The sequence below is a fragment of the Desmodus rotundus genome, chromosome 6 (assembly GCF_022682495.2).
Source record: "Desmodus rotundus isolate HL8 chromosome 6, HLdesRot8A.1, whole genome shotgun sequence".
In the NCBI taxonomy this organism is placed as follows: Eukaryota; Metazoa; Chordata; class Mammalia; order Chiroptera; family Phyllostomidae; genus Desmodus; species Desmodus rotundus.
In genome coordinates, this window is record NC_071392.1 from 130,917,294 (window position 1) to 130,935,681 (window position 18,388).

Below are 18,388 nucleotides of genomic sequence, written 5' to 3' on the forward strand. Positions count from 1 at the left end.
TTGCAGTTGTTCATGTGATGTATTATGTTTATTGATTTGCGAATATTATATCATCTTTGCATCCCTGGGATGAATCCCATTTGGTCATGGTGTATGGTCTTTTTAATGTATTGCTGGATGCGGTTTGCCAATATTTTGTTGAGAATTTTAGCATCTATGTTCATCAGTGATATTGGCCTGAAGTTTTCTTTCTTCGTTGTGTCTATCTGGTTTTGGGATTAGGATGATGCTGGCTTCATAAAAAGAGCTGGGGAGTCTTCCATCAGTTTGGATTTTTTCGAATAGTCTAAAGGATAGGGATTAGCTCTTCCTTAAATGCTTTGTAGAATTCTCCTGTGAAACCATGTGGTCCAGGGCTTTTGTGTGTTGGGAGTTTTTTGATTACTGCTTCAATTTCCTCTGCTGTTATTGGTCTGTTCAGGTTTTCTGCTTCTTTTTCATTCAGTTTTGGAAGATTATATTTTTCTAGAAATGTGTCCATATCACCTAGGTTTTCAAATTTCCTGGCATACAGTTCTTCGTAGTAATTTCTTACAGTCCTGTGTATTTCTGTGGTATCAGTTGTAATCTCTCCTCTTTCATTTCTAATTGTGTTTATTTGGATCCTCTCTCTTTTTTTCTTGATGAGCCTACATCAAGGCTTGTCGATTTTGTTTATCTTTTCAAAGAACCAGCTCCTGGATTCATTGATCCTTAGAATTGTGCTTTTAGTCTCTTTGTCATTTAATTCTGCTCTGATCTTGATTATTTCCTTCCTTCTGCTTGCTCTGGGCTGTCTTTGTTGTTGTTCCTCGAGTTCTTGTAGGCGTAGGGTTAGGTTGTTTGTTTGAAATGTTTCTGTCTTTTGAAGGTAGGCCTGTATTGCCATGAACTTCCCCTACACCTCTTCCATTTGTCTAATAAAAGCAAGAGGAGGCAGCTGAGGACCCAACCTCACCTCCTAATTAATGAGAGCTGCCTTTGCTGTGTCCCATAGGTTTTGGGTTGTTGTGAGTTCATTTTCATTTGTTTCCAGAAAGTTTTTGATTTCTTCCCTAATCTCGTTCTTGACCCATTCATTGTTCAATAGCATGCTATTCAGTCTCCATGATTTTGAGTGTTTTGGGTTTTTTCCTTTGGGGTTGGTTCCTAGTTTCAGTCCCTTGTGGTCAGAGGAAATGCTTGATATGATTTCAGTTTTCTTGAACTTGTTGAGGCTTGTTTTGGGTCCTATCATGTGGTCTGTCTTTGAAAATGTTCCATGTGCTTTTGGAAAGAATGTGTATTTTGCTTCTTTGGGATGAAAGGCTCTATATATATCGGTTAAGTCCATTTCTTCTAGGGTATTGTTCAGTGACACAATATCCTTGTTGATATTTTGTTTGGAAGATCTGACCATTTTTGACAGTGCGGTGTTAAACAAGTCCCCTACTATAATTGTGTTGCTGTCAATATGTTTCTTGAAGTCCTCCAAGATTTTCTTTATGTATTTGGGTGATCCTATTTTGGGAGGATATATATTTACAATGTTGATGTCTTCTTGGTGGATTCTTCCTTTGAGTATTATGAAGTGACCTTCTGGGTCTCTATGGCCCTTCTTTGGAAGTCTATTTTGTCTGATATGAGTATTGCTACCCCTGCTTTTTTTTTCCTGTCCATTTGCTTAGAAAATTTGTTTCCAGTCCTTCACTTTCAGTCTGTGTAGGTCTTTTGTCCTGAGATGGGTCTCTTGTAGGCAGTATACGTGTGTGTCATGTTTTCTTATCCATTCAGATATTCTATGTCTTTTGATTGGAGCATTTAATCCATTTACGTTTAAGGTTATTATTGATAGGTAGTTATTCATTACCATTTTTTCCTACCTGTGTTCCTCTCTCTTTCTCTTTTCCTTCCTTTCCTTAAAGCAGTCCCTTTAGCATCTCTTGCAGAGCTGGTGCGGTGGAGGTGTATTCTTTTAGACTTGTTTTGTCTTGGAAGCTCTTTATATGGCCTTCTGTCTTGATTGAGAGCCTTGCTGGGTAAAGTAGCCTTGGTTGCAGGCCTCTGGTTCTCATTGCTTGGTATATTTTTTGCCATCTCTTCTTGCTTGGAGCGTTTCCATTGAGAAGTCAGTTGCTAACCTTATTGGGGCTCCTTTGTATGTTACTTCCTGTTTCTCCCTTGCTGCCTCTAAGATCCTCTCTTTGTGTTGAAATTTTGCCATTTTAATTATGATGTGCCTTATGGTGGGCCTCTTTGTGTTCATCTTGATTGGGACCTGCTGTGCTTCCTGGACTTATGTGAATTTTTCTCTCATCAAGTTATGGAAGTTTTCTGTCATTACGTTTTCAAACAGGTTTTCTGTCCCTTGCTCCTCTTCTTGTCCTTCTGGCATCCCTGTTATATGGATATTATTAGGTTTCATATTGTCCTGCAGCTCCCATAAACCCTCTTCATCCTTTTTGAGTCTTATTTCATATTGTTGCTCTGTCTGGGAATTTTTTTCTACCTGGTAATCCAGCTCACTGATTTGATTCCCTGCTTCATCTAGTCTGCTTTTAATTCCTTCTCCTGTGTTCTTCAATTCAGAAATTGTATTCTTTATTTCTTCCTGGCTTTTGTCAAAAGTTTCTATGTCCTTCTTCATGCTGATGAGTTCACAGTAGGTTCCTTGTCACCTCCTTGGAGTTTTTGGTAATCCTCGCCGAATCATTGAGCTTCCTTATAACCATTGTTTTGAACTCAGTATCTGGTAGTTTACTGTGGGGAACTCTTCCAAGCGTGGGAAATGTGGCTCAGCCCCCACTCAGAAGAGGCCTGCATTGTACCTAGACTGCTGTGACGCTTGCTCTTGCTAAAACCTCCTCACCCTGAGGCAATCAAATGTTTACTGAGTATCTTTATCTTCCTAAAATCTGGGCTAGACCTTCCAGTTATGGAACCTAGCTGTTTGGACCACTTCTCCCTTTACATTGCAAATGTCCTCCTTTGATGTATTCAGCGACACCCTCTCCTGTGTCTGCAAAGATAACCACCCAAAACAAACCTTTGCATAGTAAAGGAGGACCTTCTTTGATGCAAGGGGCCTAGAAAAACAATAAAAGCCTGTCAAGGCAAGGGTCGGGGCACTCCCCTCTTGAGGGAGTGGCCGCACTGTCCCTTTTCCCCCACAGGATCTCTGTAGTCCGTGTGTATGTGTATGTGGTAACCACAACAACAGATCTTGCTGGTCGAGATCTGTGTCAGTTTACTTGCCTCTATTTCATTTAGCACTCTTTATGAGGATTCCTCCTTTCCTTTCAATTGGGGGTTTCTTCCCCCTTTTTTTTTGAGACTTTACATGTTTGCTTCTGCTTCTTAATTGATCTGTTTTGACTTCCTTTCTTCTTTTTTAAAGTTTTTATTGTTATTCAATTACAGTTGTATGCCTTTTCTCCCCATCCCTCCACCCCACCCCATCTGAATTGACTTCCTTTCTTTGTGGTGTGAACTTCTGTGATAGGAGACATATGGCATTCAGTGCTGCAGTCTCCTTGATCTCCTGAACCTGGTGCTCTTGGGATGCCCTTTATGCCATTTATGCCGACTCTGTATGAAATTGGGTTTTGATTGTAGTTGGGTCATTCTTTAGTGGGTCCTTCCCTCCAGCTGGTTGACTGAGTGTCCCTCTGCCCACCACATTGTATGCTGTTATACAGGTGCTGCCAGAACTAATCCACAAAGCCCAGGAAACAAACCGACACCTACAAAAATAACTCCCACCCACACAATCCCACTATCAACAGCAAATGAACCAGTATTAATAAGGATGCAAAGAGATTAAGACTATCATAAGAAAGGAGGGCAATTACTGGCTGGTGTGGCGCAGTGGATTGAGCACCAGCCTGTGAACCAAAGGGTCACAGTTTTGATTCCCAGATCACGGCACATGCCTGGGTTGCAGGCCAGGTCTCCAGCAGGGGCATGTGAGAGGCAACCACACATAGATGTTTCTCTCTCTTTTTCTCCCTCTCTTCCTCTCTGTCTTAAAATAAGTAAAAGCTAAAAAGAAAGAAAGGAAGAAAGGAAGAAAGAAAGAAAGAAAGAAAGAAGGGAGGGAGGGCAATTATGAGATGCCTTACTGAAAGAAAAATTATTTTGAGAAGTTAGAAGGAGGAGCATTAATAAAAGTTGGGAATTGGAGCAATGCAAAGGGAGAAAGTAAAATTTATATCATAAATAAAAAGGGGATGAAGAAGGCAGAATGGAGTAAAAGAAGGAAAGTGTATAGTATTAGGTTTAAACAGAAATTAAAATAAAGTGAGGGAAAAAAAGTAAATAAATAATAAAAAAATAGGAATCAAATCAGAGAGAAAGAAGCACCACAGCACTATCAACAGTTAGTGATCCAAAATTAATATAAGTGGGATGGGAATAAGGGGAAAAATAAAGAAAGAAAAGCTTAAGAGATGTCTAGAGGAAAGGGGATGATTTTGAGATGATAGAGGGAGAAGGAACACTAAGAGTGAGGAACAAAAACCAGGCTAAGATAGGAAAAAATTAAAATTTGAGATGAAAACAAAAAGAAAAAACAGAAATAAAGGGCTGGATGAAAGAGAAAAAGAAAAACAACTCAGTAAGACAAGGCAAAAGTAAAATTTGAAAAAAGAAAAGAGTAGGAGAGTGGAATGGTAAAATTTGATATTTGAAATACAAAATTAGTGAAAATGTAGAGATGAAATTGAAAAGTGCAACGAAAAATACCCTATTCACAGCAAAGATTGCTAAGGTGGAGAGAGAACATGGATATTTTAAGAACGGGAAAAAGAGGACTTCTTGCCAAGATGGAGGCGTAGGTAGATACACTTTGCCTCCTTGTACAACCAAAAGAAGGACAATAACAAATTTAAAAACAAAAGATAACCAGAACTGCCAGAAAATCAAAATGTATGGAAGTCCAACAACCAAGGAGTTAAAGAATAAACATTCATTCAGACTGGTAGGAGGGGCAGAGATGGACAGCCAGGCTGGAGAGGATGGTGGACCTGTGGGTGGGTGGTGGTTAGCATTCCCATATTTGCACATGGATAAACTGGGAGGAACAACTGGGAGCAAGACAATGCTACCCAGGTTTCCAGTGCAGGAAAAGAAAGCTTCAAAACCTCTGGCTATAAAACCCTGTGGGTGTTGCGGTGGTGCGTGAAACTCCCAGCCTCATAGGAGAGTTCATTGGAGAGACCCACACGGTCGTAGAACATATACAAGCCACCCACCCAGGAATCAGCTCCAGAAGGGCCAAATTTGCTTGTGCATAGTGGAGGAAGTGACTGAAAGCTGACTGAGAGCTGAGCAAGTGGGATTGTTTCCTCTCAGACCCCTCCCCCACATAGAGCACCACAACAGAGTGAAGTGGGTTGCTCTGCCCTGGTGAATACCTAAGGCTTCACCCCTTACCATGTGAGAGATGTGCTGAGACAAAGAAATATGGCCCAAATGAAAGAACAGATCAAAGCTCCAAAAATAGTGATGAAGAGAGAGCCAACCTATCAGATGCACAGTTCAAAACACTGGTAATCAGATGCTCACAGAAATGGTTGAGTATGGTCACAAAATATGCAAAGTGAAATGAAGGAAAATGTACAAGGAATCAACAGTGAAGGGAAAGAAACTGTGACTCAAATCAATGATTTGGAGCAGAAGGAAGAAATAAACATTCAACTGGAACACCATGAAGAAACAAGAATTCAAAAAAATGAAGAGAGGCTTAGGAACTTCTGGGACAACTTTTAAACATCCCAACATCTGAATCATAGGGGTGCCAGAAGAAGAAGAGGAAGAGCGAGAAATTGAAAACTTATTTGAACAAATAGTGAAGAACTTCCCCAATCTGGCAAAGGAAATAGACTTCCAGGAAGTCCAGGAAGCTCAGAGAGTCCCAAAGAACTTGGACCCAAGGAAGCACACCAAGGCACATCATAATTACATTACCCAAGATTAAAGATAAGGAGAGAATCCTAAAAGCAGCAAGAGAAAGAGAGACAAGTTACTTACAAAGGAGTTCCCATAAGGCTATGAGCTGATTTTTCAAAAGAAACCTTGCAGGCAAGAAGGGGCTGGAAAGAGGCATTCAAAGTTCATGAAAGGCGAGGACCTCCATCCAAGATTACTGTATCCAGCAAAGCTATCATTTAGAATGGAAGGTCAGATAAAGTGCTTCCCAGATAAGGTCAAGTTAAAGGAGTTCATCATCACCAAGCCCTTATTATATGAAATGTTAAAGGGACTTATCTAAGAAATAGAAGATCAAAAGTATAAACAGTAAAAGGACAACAAACTCACAACTATCAACAACTGAACCTAAAAGACAAAATGAAAAACAAAAACGAACTAAGCAAACAATTAGAACAGGAACAGGATCAGAGAAATAGAGATCACATGGAAGGTTATCAGTGGGGTGGGGGAGGAGAAAGGGCGGGAGGTACAGGGAATAAGAAGCATAAATGGTAGCTATTAAATAGACAAGTGGATTAAGAATAGTATAGGAAATGGAGAAGCCAAAGAAGTTACATGTACGACTGATGGACATGAACTAAGGAGTGGTGCAGGGCAGAGGGGATTAAAGGGGAGAAAAATAGGACAACTCTAATAACATAATCAATAACATTTACTTAAAAAAAAAAAAAAAACTAGCATTCTTCCAAGATCAGACAAGCACAGTCAGGTTGGTATGGCTGTAGACAGAAAACTAGCATTCTGGTTTGTGTGTGTGTGTGTGTGTGTGTGTGTGTCGGCTGTTGCCTTTTTTTTGTTGCTGACACTTTTACAGATGTTTCTCATTTTCCCTCTCTTTGATCCTTCCACCTAGTTCCCACTTCCCCCAACATCTCAGCCTCCAACACAGTGTTGCCTTGTTAATGGGCTATGCATAAATGCATAAATGTTCTTTGGCTAATCTCTTCTAGTCCCACCCATGAGATATGTTAGTCTGTTCCATGTATCCATGCCTCTGGTTTAATTTTGTTCATTAGATTCCACATATGAATTTGATCATATGGTGAAGTATCATCGGACACATGGTAGAATGGCTGTTATCAAGAAATCAACAAACAACAAGAGCTGGGGAGGATGTGGAGAAAAGGGAACTCTAGTGCACTGCTGGTGGAAATGCAGACTGGTGCAGCCACGATGGAAAGCAGTATGGAATGTCCTCAGAAAAATTAAAATTGAACTAACACTTGACCTAGCAATCCCACTTCTGGGAATATGCCCTGAGAATCCTGTAACACCAGTCAGTAAGAATATATGCACCCCTATGTTTATAGCAGCATTATTTGCAATGGCAAAGATCTGGAAACAGCCCAAGTGCCCATCAGTAGATGAGAAGCTAAAAATCCGTGGTACATTTACACTGTGGAATACTACATGCCCATAAAAAGAAGGAACTCTTACCCTTTGCAACAGCATGAATGAACCTGGAGAATATTACATTAAGCAAAAAAAAAAAAAATCAGTCTGCAAGCTAGCATTCTTAAGTCTCTCTTCACTGTGTTCAGTTAATTAACAATGTGCTGGTCAAGATCTGGGGCTCTGGAACCAGCCTCCTGGGTGTGGGTACTGGCTGCCCCACCAGATAGCTGGGCATCCTAGTGCAGAGGATTTGACCCCTTGTGCCTCTGTGTCCTCATTTGTAAAATGGAGATAGAATAGTACCTACTTTGTAGGATGGTTAAATGAGATTTTCTATGTGGTATCCTTAGAATAAGGCAAGACATATTATAAATATGCAATAAACATTAGCTGTTGTTTTGATATCCTCAAAAGAGAATCAATAATTTAAAATAAGATTCAAGGCAAAATGTGTTAAAACAGTGCTGTTAGCTGCTTTGCTTATTACTACACTGACCTCTCCTAGCCAGAGTCTAGTTACTCAGTAATACCACCTGAGAGAGCAAACAGAGTGGGTTGTGGGAAATCAAATATCCACACTATGGCTCAGGTTCAAGACTGGAGCACAGCTTCTCACCCATCCCAGCACAAGGCAGTGGGCCCCAAGTCTGGTGAGCAGCCTGTGCCAGCCTACCCTTGGTTAGGAGAGAAGAAGGGCCACTGCAGGCAGGTCCCAGCCATTAGGTGTGACTGAAGGACCACAGGAGCAGAGGCAGAACAGACAGGAAAAGGATGAATAAGACCTCAGGCAGCTCAGATTTTTATGTAGTAAGACCCTGAAAGGATTCTCATTGTAGCAGAGAACAGTACATTCTGACATTTTATGTGACAACCCCAAGACACCAAGAAAAAGAAATACATGTTAACTGTAATTTTTAAAAAATTAAGAAACAGAACATATAACATCTCTACCCTCTGTCTACAAAGTAAACAATAGATACTTTGATAAGGAGAATTTAGGGTTCTTCAACACATACATTATAAGGAAAAAAAGAAATAGCAAAATTTTAGGGCACTTAAAAAATCATATTACAATTGCATAGAGAGGTCCCTATTTGAATCTTGATTCTTTTTAAAAAAATCTGCTAAAAATGTCTGAATTTGAACAACTGAACATGTGAACACAAGTGGACATATGATATTGAGAAATTATGATTAATTTTTACATGTAGGGCAATTATATTGAAGGAGAATTTTCTCTTTTAGAGATACATACAGAAAAATCTAGAAGCATAGTGATACAATGCCTGGGATTTGCTTCAGAATTAAGTGGATGGAGAGTCACTGAGTGGGCTGTGCAGGAGCACGCAGGCCACCACTGATAAAGGTTCGGGCTGGGTAATGGGTACTGTGGAGTCATTCAATTGCAAACTTTTTGTGTATCTTCAAAGTTCTTCATAAAACACATTTTTAAAAAGATTTTATTTATTTTTAGAGAGAGGTAAAAGGAGAGGGAGAGAAACATCAATGTGCAAGAGATACATTGATCAGTTGCCTCTCACATTCCCCCAACTGGGGACCTGGCCTACAACCCAGGCATGTGCCCTGACTGGAAGTTGAACTGGCAACCTTTCAGTTCACAGGCCAGCACTCAATCCACTGAGCCACACCAGGCAGGGCGTAAAACAGATTTTTAAAAAGCTGCTCCAGTTCTATCCATGCTGTTGTGAAGGGTAGGAGTTCCTTCTTTCTGCTGCTGGAGAGTATTATGCTAAGTGAAATAAGCCAGGTGGTGAAATACAAATACCATATGATCTCACCTATAAGTGGAACCTAATCAACAAAACAAACAAGCAAGCAAAATAGAGCCAGAGATATGGAAATAAAGAACAAACTGACAGTGACCAGTGGGGAGGGGGTAGGGGGATAGTGGGGAAAAAAGGGGAAGGGTTAAGTCAAGGAACATGTATAAGGGACCCATGGACAACCAATAAGGGGGTGGGTGGGTAGGACAAGGGAGAGTAATGGGGTGGGGGGAATGGGGACAACTGTAATGGGACAATAAATATTTTTTTAATCTGTTTCAAAAGAAGAAAGAAAATATGTAATGTATTTTACATTTTTCCCATCACAATTGCTTTAAGCAAAAGAAGAAGGAAGGAAGGGAGGGTGGAAGAAAGATGAATGTGGAAAAACAATAATGTATTTTACAAGAAAATGTTAGTCAGAAATATTATTTAGGAAGTTTTTGCTGTATGGAGGAGTAGGGGGTGAAGTCATCAGCAGCCAAGAAGAACTATTCCATGAGCTTATTCCTCCATCTGATATTTGTGAGTAAATAACTGTTCATGGATTGTCAGGGACCCAGGCGCTGGCCACTGAGGATCTCCCTGCTTCTACCACACATCTATGACCACGTTGCTAATGTTCTCCAGGTACCATATTAACATCCCCTTCACTGTATTATGAAGAATAAAGAGAATAGTGGGTGAAGGTGCTTTTGCTTCATGTAGGAAACCACAAAGGACATAGGGACAGATTTGCTTTTGGAATGATGCTCTGAGCAGACAGGGCAAGCAAAGGCAATTTGTTTACTTCCTTATTAACTTATTTTTCAATTAGAGTTTACATTCAGTATTATTTTCTATTAGTTTCAGGTGCAGAACATAGTAGTTAAACAATCATATACTTTATAAAGTGGCCCCCCTAATCTTTCCAGTATCCGCCTGGCACTGCAATGGTTATTACAATATTATTGACTATATCCCCTATGCGGTACTTTACATCCCTGTGACTATCAATTTGTACTTCTTAATCCTTTTATTCTTTCACCCAGCCCTCCCAAATCCCCTTCCCTCTGGAAACGCTTTTAGAGAAGCAAACAGAACCCTAATATTGTAGTACAATAGTGCTTCCCTTTATGCATGGGGGACAGGTTCCAAGACGCCCAGTGGATGTCTGCAAATGAACCTTATATGTATTATGTGTATGGGCCCCTTAAGGATTTCTGGGGCAAGGCCTTCATTTGCAAAATGGCATAACTCTGCCATGGATAGCTTGAGCACCTTTTTTGATGATTCAGGCTGCACCTAATCAACCTAGCTAGGAACTTAGAATTTCAAAATGGCCAAACAGACCTTTAATAGTGCTTTCATAGTTCACAACCAAGGTGATGGGCCACTGTAACACAAACCTCCATTTCCTCTTCTGTGAAATGGGTACACATCCTCAAAGTGGTAGGAAGAAGATGCCATTCTGGTGTTAGTTTGGATAGGTCCTTGATAGGAGGTCCCAGGAAGCTGGCCCTGGGTAATTCTCCTTTTTGGGTGTGCCCCAGAAACTTATGCTCCTGCCTGTCTCACTGTGAGGTACTGGGTGATACCAGGTTCATCTGGGAGCATCGCCGAGGGTGCTGCCTATCTTATCAGACATGCAAGATCCCAGGTTTCATGCTCCAAGTCTTGGTGTCCTCAGCCAAAATTCCTGGGTTCTGGCTGCAAACCGTCAGAGAGCAGAGTACTCATGGGCTCCTTCCCATGGGGCGTTGTTAGCACTTTAGTCACCTAGAAGAGCCCTTGAGCATTTATTTAGTTAACGTAGCAACAGAAATGTTCCATACTGGCAGTTTTTTCGGTATTCCAAACTGTAATCTCCAGAAAGCCTAACTGAGCCATTGCCATTCACTCAAAAGTACAGTGCTCGTAAAAGCACGATGCCAGGAACCTGGGCTGTGTGCTAGGCTCTGCCACACTCAGACTGCTCTTTATTTCAAAGCCCTCCCGAAATCGTTGGGCTCAGGTTGTCACTCCCTGGTCACACACAGATTCTTGACTGATTTATTAAGTTTTATGGGGAAAGGTTTTACTCTCTTACTTGCTTGGCTCCTGTTCAGAGATGATAATAAGAGGTATGTGGAGAAGAAGTGGTGGCTCAGAGTAGAGGCTCCAGTCACATGAGGCCCCCAGAGCTGCTCCTGCAGTTTTCCAGAAGCCTGTCCAGAAGACCAGGGGCGTATAAGGCTGGGTGGGAGTGAGTCATTTACTTAAAGATTTGGACTTATGGACAAGTTGAGGGCAATGCTGAACATTCCCACAGGTCAAGAAACAGGGAATGTTGGTGACTGGTGAGCAGGAGAACGCTTGCCTCTCCAGCTGTTGCTTTGTGGGAATAAGTGCCCAGCTCTGCCAGGACTTTTGATTTGTCAAAAGAGGCCAGGAATTTTGAGTTGTGCAACTTCCAGACTTTTCATGTTGGTAATTATTTTTAGAAAAACATTGTATACATGTATGAAAAGATGCTCAACATCACCAATCATTAGAGAAATGCAAATTGAGTTACAATGGAATACCACCTCATACCCATTTAAGATGACTGTTATTTTATAAAAAGTGTTGGTAAGAAGGTGGACAAATTGGAGCACTTATGCATTACTGATGGGACAGCCAAAGTACAGCTGCCATGGAAAACAGTATAGTTATTTATCAAAAAATTAAAAATGGAATTACCTATGACTCAGCAATTCCATTTTTGTGTATATATTCAACAGAATTGAAAATGGTCTCAAAGAGTTATTTGCACATACAACTTTATAACATAATTATCCACAATAGCTAAAACATGGGAGCAACCCAAGTGTTCACTGGTGGATGAATAGATACACAAAGTGTGGCATACACATACAATGGAATATTATTTTAGCACATGGTGGAGGTGGGGGAGGGAGGGGGGTTTGGCTGGGGTGGGGTGGAGGGATGGGGAGAAAAGGCACACAACTGTAACTGAATAACAATAAAAAATTAAAATTAAAAAAAAATAAAATGATGGTGTGACCACAAAAAATAGCTGAATTATCAGGTTTCAGTTCTACAGCTCCATACTGTTTTCAGTGTCATTCTCACTGGATTTCTTTGTTGTTTTTTTTTTATCAGTCACTTCAATTTCCTTTTGATATAGAATTATCACCTGTGGTTTGAACTGATAGGTTGGTAGCTCTGCAAGTATTTAATATCCTGGTAACAATACACATGACAGCAGCAACAATTAGGAATAAGGATAAAAATAGCCTAACTAACATTTGTAGAGGATCCTTCAGCCAACTTCCTATATGGCCAAATCACATCATGTAAAAGAAAACTTGACAGTTGTGTTTTTCCTACCTGAGATTATCAATTGGCTTGTTCTCGAACTTTATCATTCATGAACATTTAACCAAATACAAACAAAATAGCCAACATACAAATGCCAAATTGTTTGATCCATAAATATCCCAAAGCAATTCCTTGTCCAGCATCTTTGCAGCAAATGATTTAAAGCTGTTCTGTTGAGTTTGTATAGTAGACACTGATTTCATGGTCACAATTTCCATCGTAAGGGACAGGTGTCACATGTATCTTACTCAATTCAAGCACTCAAAATCTAGGGAGAAACCTGGACACAAAGCAATGGAAACCAGTTATCTCCAATGCCTTCTTGTAGGTCTGTACTTCAACAGGCACACTGATGAGAGATGATTAAGTCATTTGAGATCTCAGCAAGGAGTATAGTCATATTAAACCAAATAATGACATAAAAACATTCCTCAGGGGCAGATTTCTTCCTGTCTCCAAAACCAGCATTGTGTGGTGATCACACCTTGGCATGAATATCTTAAGCCAGGAGGGGTACAATCAGAGTAAATTTGGTACATTCTATAAGTGTATTATTTATCAGATATCAGGAAGTCAGTATCACAAAATATGCCTAAGGTTAGAATTTAAAGGTGTAATTAATTCAACCTGGACATTAAATATTATGTGTTATTAGTTATGTCCTATAATTTAACATCAACACAATTTGTATTACAAGGTTTTATGGAAAAGCTAAAATATTGTATAGCTGAAATATTCATGTTGTATTTTCAAGGAAGAGTGATACCATCCACACACCTTCAAAACTTTTAATCCATTAAATAAACTTATTTACCTCAAACTGTTATTAAATATCCTATTGTATTTACTTGTGAGGTATGTGATTAAAAACATAAATTAATCTTTTAAATGGATAAATCTTATCACAATAGCTGGTGATTTTTAAAATAGAATATCCTAATAAAAAGTACCTACCCCATTGGTATTCCAGAGAAAGTGTGACAAATCCAATGCTTACTTACAGTTCCTTATGCAGTTATGACCTTAATAATCTTTTCCACTCAACTTTACTGGGGCATAATTAGTATACAGAAAACTGCATATACTTAATGAATACAATTTGGTGAGTTTGGATATATGTACACACTCATGTTACTATCACTACAACTAGATAATAAATACATTCATCATCTCCAAAAGCTTCCCTGTGTCCTGTGTGTAATTCTATGTAACATGAAATTTACCCTCTTGACAAATTTTTAAATATGTAAGACCTTATTGTTGATTATAAGCTCTATATTATTTGGCAGATCTCTGGAACTTACTCATCTTATATAACTGTAATTTTATACCCATTGAACAACTTCCTATATTGCCCTTCCCCAGCACCCTGGTAACCATCATTCTATTGTCTACCGCTATATTTTTGACTATTTTAGATGCCTCAGATAAGAGAATCCCTGTAGTATTTGTCCTTCTGGGACTGGGACTCATTTATTTCACACAGCATAATGTTTCCCTGGTTCATCTATGCTGAGAGAAGTTTTGGTTTGGGAAAACGGAATTCCTGCCTCTAGGTAAAGAAAAGGCAGTGACTGTGTGATTTGGGGTTAAGGTGCCATTTCAGAACTCAGAACTAAACTGCGTGGGAAGCTCAGAATGTGGCGTAAAGGACCTTCTGAAGAGAAAACCCTAACCAGTGGAAAAGGGGATGAGTAGAGGAAGGGAGGCACAGATTAGCAAGATAGCACAGTAAGTCTACTCCTCGTTGGGTGGATAAAAATCTCCCCCACTTGAAACAAGAATATCTAGGAAGAGAATCCAGCTTGAAGAACAGGCCTGAAATGTAGACACACACACGTACCCTATTCTCAACCTTACCAAAAAAAAAACAAAAAACAACCCAGACTCTCCTAAGGGGTTGGGGAGGCACATAAAAAAGGATGTTGTTGTCAAGTCCACTCCGAAAGCAAAGGTTAGCTACGCGTGGCAGCTGCTCTACCCATTGCCTTTTCTGCATTTAAGTTGCTCAGTGGGTCAGATTTTAAGTTGTAAGGGAAGCCATTGTTACCTAGTGAGGCCAGCCTGCTGTAGTTCTCCAGCATCACCTCTTTGTATAGGTTCTTCTGTGCAGGACTCCATAGCCACGACATTTCCTATAATACACAGTCACATTCCTAAAGGCCATAAAAGCCTTCTGTATCAAACACAGCTCTCCTTACTGTTGCCAGCTTTGGTCATGGCTCAAAGTAACGGAGCAAGGAGGCTGCCCCAGAGAAGGGAAGGAAAATATCTAGATCCTGCTGCTTAGATTACAAAACCATTAACTTGACCAACCTGGAGAGGGCAAGCACTCGCCCATGATCATATAACCAATTGGGACCAAATGTCCCAAGCTAAATGGTCTCTATCAAACCAGCATAATTTGTCTAGTCTAGACCCTGGTCTGGCTATTATGGGGTTTACAAGCAAAAACAGAGTTCTTAACCTATTTTTCTTAAAAGATTTTTATTTATTTATTTTTATAGAAAGGGGGAGAGAAACATCAATGTGAGAGAGAAACATTGATTGGTTGCCTCTCTTATTATATTCCCCCCTGGGAACGTCCCATAACCCAAGCATGTGCCCTGATAGGGAATGGAACCTGCAAACTTTCCCTTCACAGGACAGAGCCACACTGTTCAGGGCTAAAGATGCTTTAAATATAGGAAAATTACACATAAAGATAGAATATATGGTCATAGTCTTTCTCAGTTTTAAGAATTTGTAGTTAGTTGACCTACTGTATTTTGCTGGGTATAATGCTCACTATTTTGCCTACATTTTTGAGTAAGAAATACGGACACCTAGTATACATGGGTAGTACTACTAATTCCATATCTATATAAATGTCTTTAATTCTTTTATTTATGCTTATGTATTAAATGTGTAACTGTAGGGGCCAAGATGGAGGTGTAGGTAGACAACTGTGCCTCCTCCCACAACCAAAAGAAGGATAAAAACAAATTTAAAAACAAAAAAACCCAACCAGAACTGACAGAAAATTGAACTGTATGGAAGTCCAACAACCAAGGACTTAAAGAAGAAACATTCATCCAGACCAGCAGGAGGGGCGGAGATGGGCAGCCCTGCGGAAAATACTTGCGGCAAGGAGGCAGCTGGAGGACTGGGGCGGGCAAGGCGGTGGCTGGTGGAGCAGGCAGACCCACATTCGTGTGCAGATAAACCAGGAGAAACAACTAGGGAGTGAGACACTGCACAACCCAGGGTTCCAATGCAGTGAAATACAGCCTCATAACTTCTGACTGAAAAAACCTGTGGGGGTTGCAGTGGCAGGAGAAACTCCTAGCCTGACAGGAGGGCTCATTGGAGACACAAGCCCACCTACCTGGGAATCAGCACCAGAAGGGCCCAATTTGCTTGTGGGTAGTGGAGGTTGTGACTGAAAGCCAGCAGAGAGCTGAACAAGTGGCATTGTTCCGTCTCGGACCCCTCCCCCACATACTGTGCCACAACACAGTGACTGTGGGTTGACCTGCCCTGGTGAATACCTAAGGCTCTGCCCCTTACTACATAACAGGTGCGCCTGGGCAAAAAAAAAAAAAAAAAAAAAAAAAAAGGCCCAAATGAAAGAGATCAAACTCCAGGAAAAAAAAAAAAACAAAAAGAAACTAAGTGATGAAGACATAGCCAACCTATCACATGCACAGTTGAAAACAATGGTAATCAGGATGCTCACAGAAATGGTTGAGTATGGTTGCAAAATAGAGGAAAAAGTGAAAGCTATGAAAAGTGAAATAGAGGAAAATGTACAGGGAACCAACAGTGACAGGAAGGAAACCAGGACTCAAATCAATGGTTTGAACCAGAAGGAAGAAATAAACATTCAACCAGAACACAATGAAGTAACAAGAATTCAAAAAAATGAGGAGAGGCTTAGTAACTTCCTAAGGAACCTCCAGGACAAACTTTCAACATTCCAATATCCGAATCATAGGGGTGCCAGAAGGAGAAGAGGAAGAGCAAGAAATTGAAAACTTATTTGAAAATATAATGATGGAGAACTTCCCCAATCTGGCAAAAGAAATAAACTTCCAGGAAGTCCAGGAAGCTCAGAGAGTCCCAAAGAACTTGGACTCAAGGAAGCACACACCAAGGTACATCATAATTGCATCACCCAAGTTTAAAGATGAGGAGAGAATTTTAAAAGCAGCAAGAGAATAGGTGACAGTTACCTACAAAGGAGTTCCCATAAGGCTATGAGCTGATTTCTCAAAAGAAATCTTGCAGGCAAGAAGGGCCTGGAAAGAAGTATTCCAAGTCATGAAAGGCAAGGACCTACACCCAAGATTAGTCTATCCAGCAAACCTATCATTTAGAATGGAAGGGCAGATAAAATGCTTCCCAGATAAGGTCAAGTTAAAGGAGTTCATCATCACCAAGCCCTTATTACATGAAATGTTAAAGGGACTTATCTAAGAAAAAGAAGATCAAAAATAAGAACAGTAAATGACAACAAACTCAGGGCTGTCAACAACCGAACCTAAAAAAACAGACTAAGCAAACAACTAGAACAGGAACAGAATCACAGAAATGGAGATCACATGGAGGGTTATCAGCAGGGAGGGGGAGGGTGGGAATGGGGGAAAAGGTACAGGGAATAAGTAGCATATATGGTAGGTAGAATATAGAAGGGGAGGTTAAGGATAGTATAGGAAATATAGAAGCCAAAGAACTTATATGTATGATCCATGGACATGAACTAAGGGTGGGGGTAATGCAGGTGGGAGTGGGTGTACAGGGAGAAGGGGAATAGAGAGGGGGAAATGGGACAACTGTAATAGCATAATCAATAAAATACATTTAAAAAGTATGTAACTCTAGAAGGTAATAACAATATCCGCATGTTCAAAAATAAATGCTAAAATTCTTTTATAATACAAAAAAGTATCTAAATATAAATAAAAAATTGAATTAAAAAATTAAAACAAAAGATTTTTTTCCTGAAATTCTGGGCCAAAAACATGGGGGCACATTATGCATGGGAGTGCATTATACATGGCAAAATATGGTAACTGTATTAGCTTCAAGGATCTGAGCTGCTGAATGGATTAAATCTTTGCTACCTAGTGTGTTCTGAGGACGTTATTCAATATCATCTGGAAGCTTGTTAGAAATGCTGATGCTTGGGCTCCATCCCAGGCATGCTGATTCAGAATCTGTATGTTTTCCAGATCCTAGGTGATATGCATGCATTTCAGTAATAGCAACAACTAACCAACAACTGAACTTCTGATTTTCTAAAGCAGGTTTTTCCTCTACATTATCACATGTCACATTCCTTTCTTGGGGGTGAAAGCAGCTTTGTTATGAATAATGAATGCCAGCGCCCTCCTCCAAACTCGTAATCTCTTGGAGGTGGTGTTCAGGCACTGTATTTTTAAAAGCTTCCAGTACACAGCCGCCGTGTTTCTTGCTGATCTCTGGTTCAGCTTTGCTTCTTTTTCTTCAGAGTAATTAGCGAATCCACTGCCATGGGCGAAGAGAAGACTGTCATAAATATCGTGGTCATCGACCATGTGGACTCTGGCAAGTCCACCACCACTGGGCATTTTATCTACAAGTATGGGGTTATCAATAAGTGAACCATCAAGAAGTTCAAGAAGGAGGCAGCAGAGATGGGCAAGGGCTTCTTCAAGTATGTCTGGGTGCTGGACAAACTGAAGGCAGAGAGAGTGTGGCATCACCATGGACATCTCCATGTGGACGTTTGAGACCAGCAAATACTACACCATCATCAATACAATCTTCACTGAGAAAAGGTTTTTTAATTACATTAAAAAATTTTAAAACAAAACAAAAATAAATAAAGGCTTTCAGGTGTACCCAGGGTCAGAGGAATCTCAAGAAGTCACCATAGGATAGAGATCAGGGAAGGT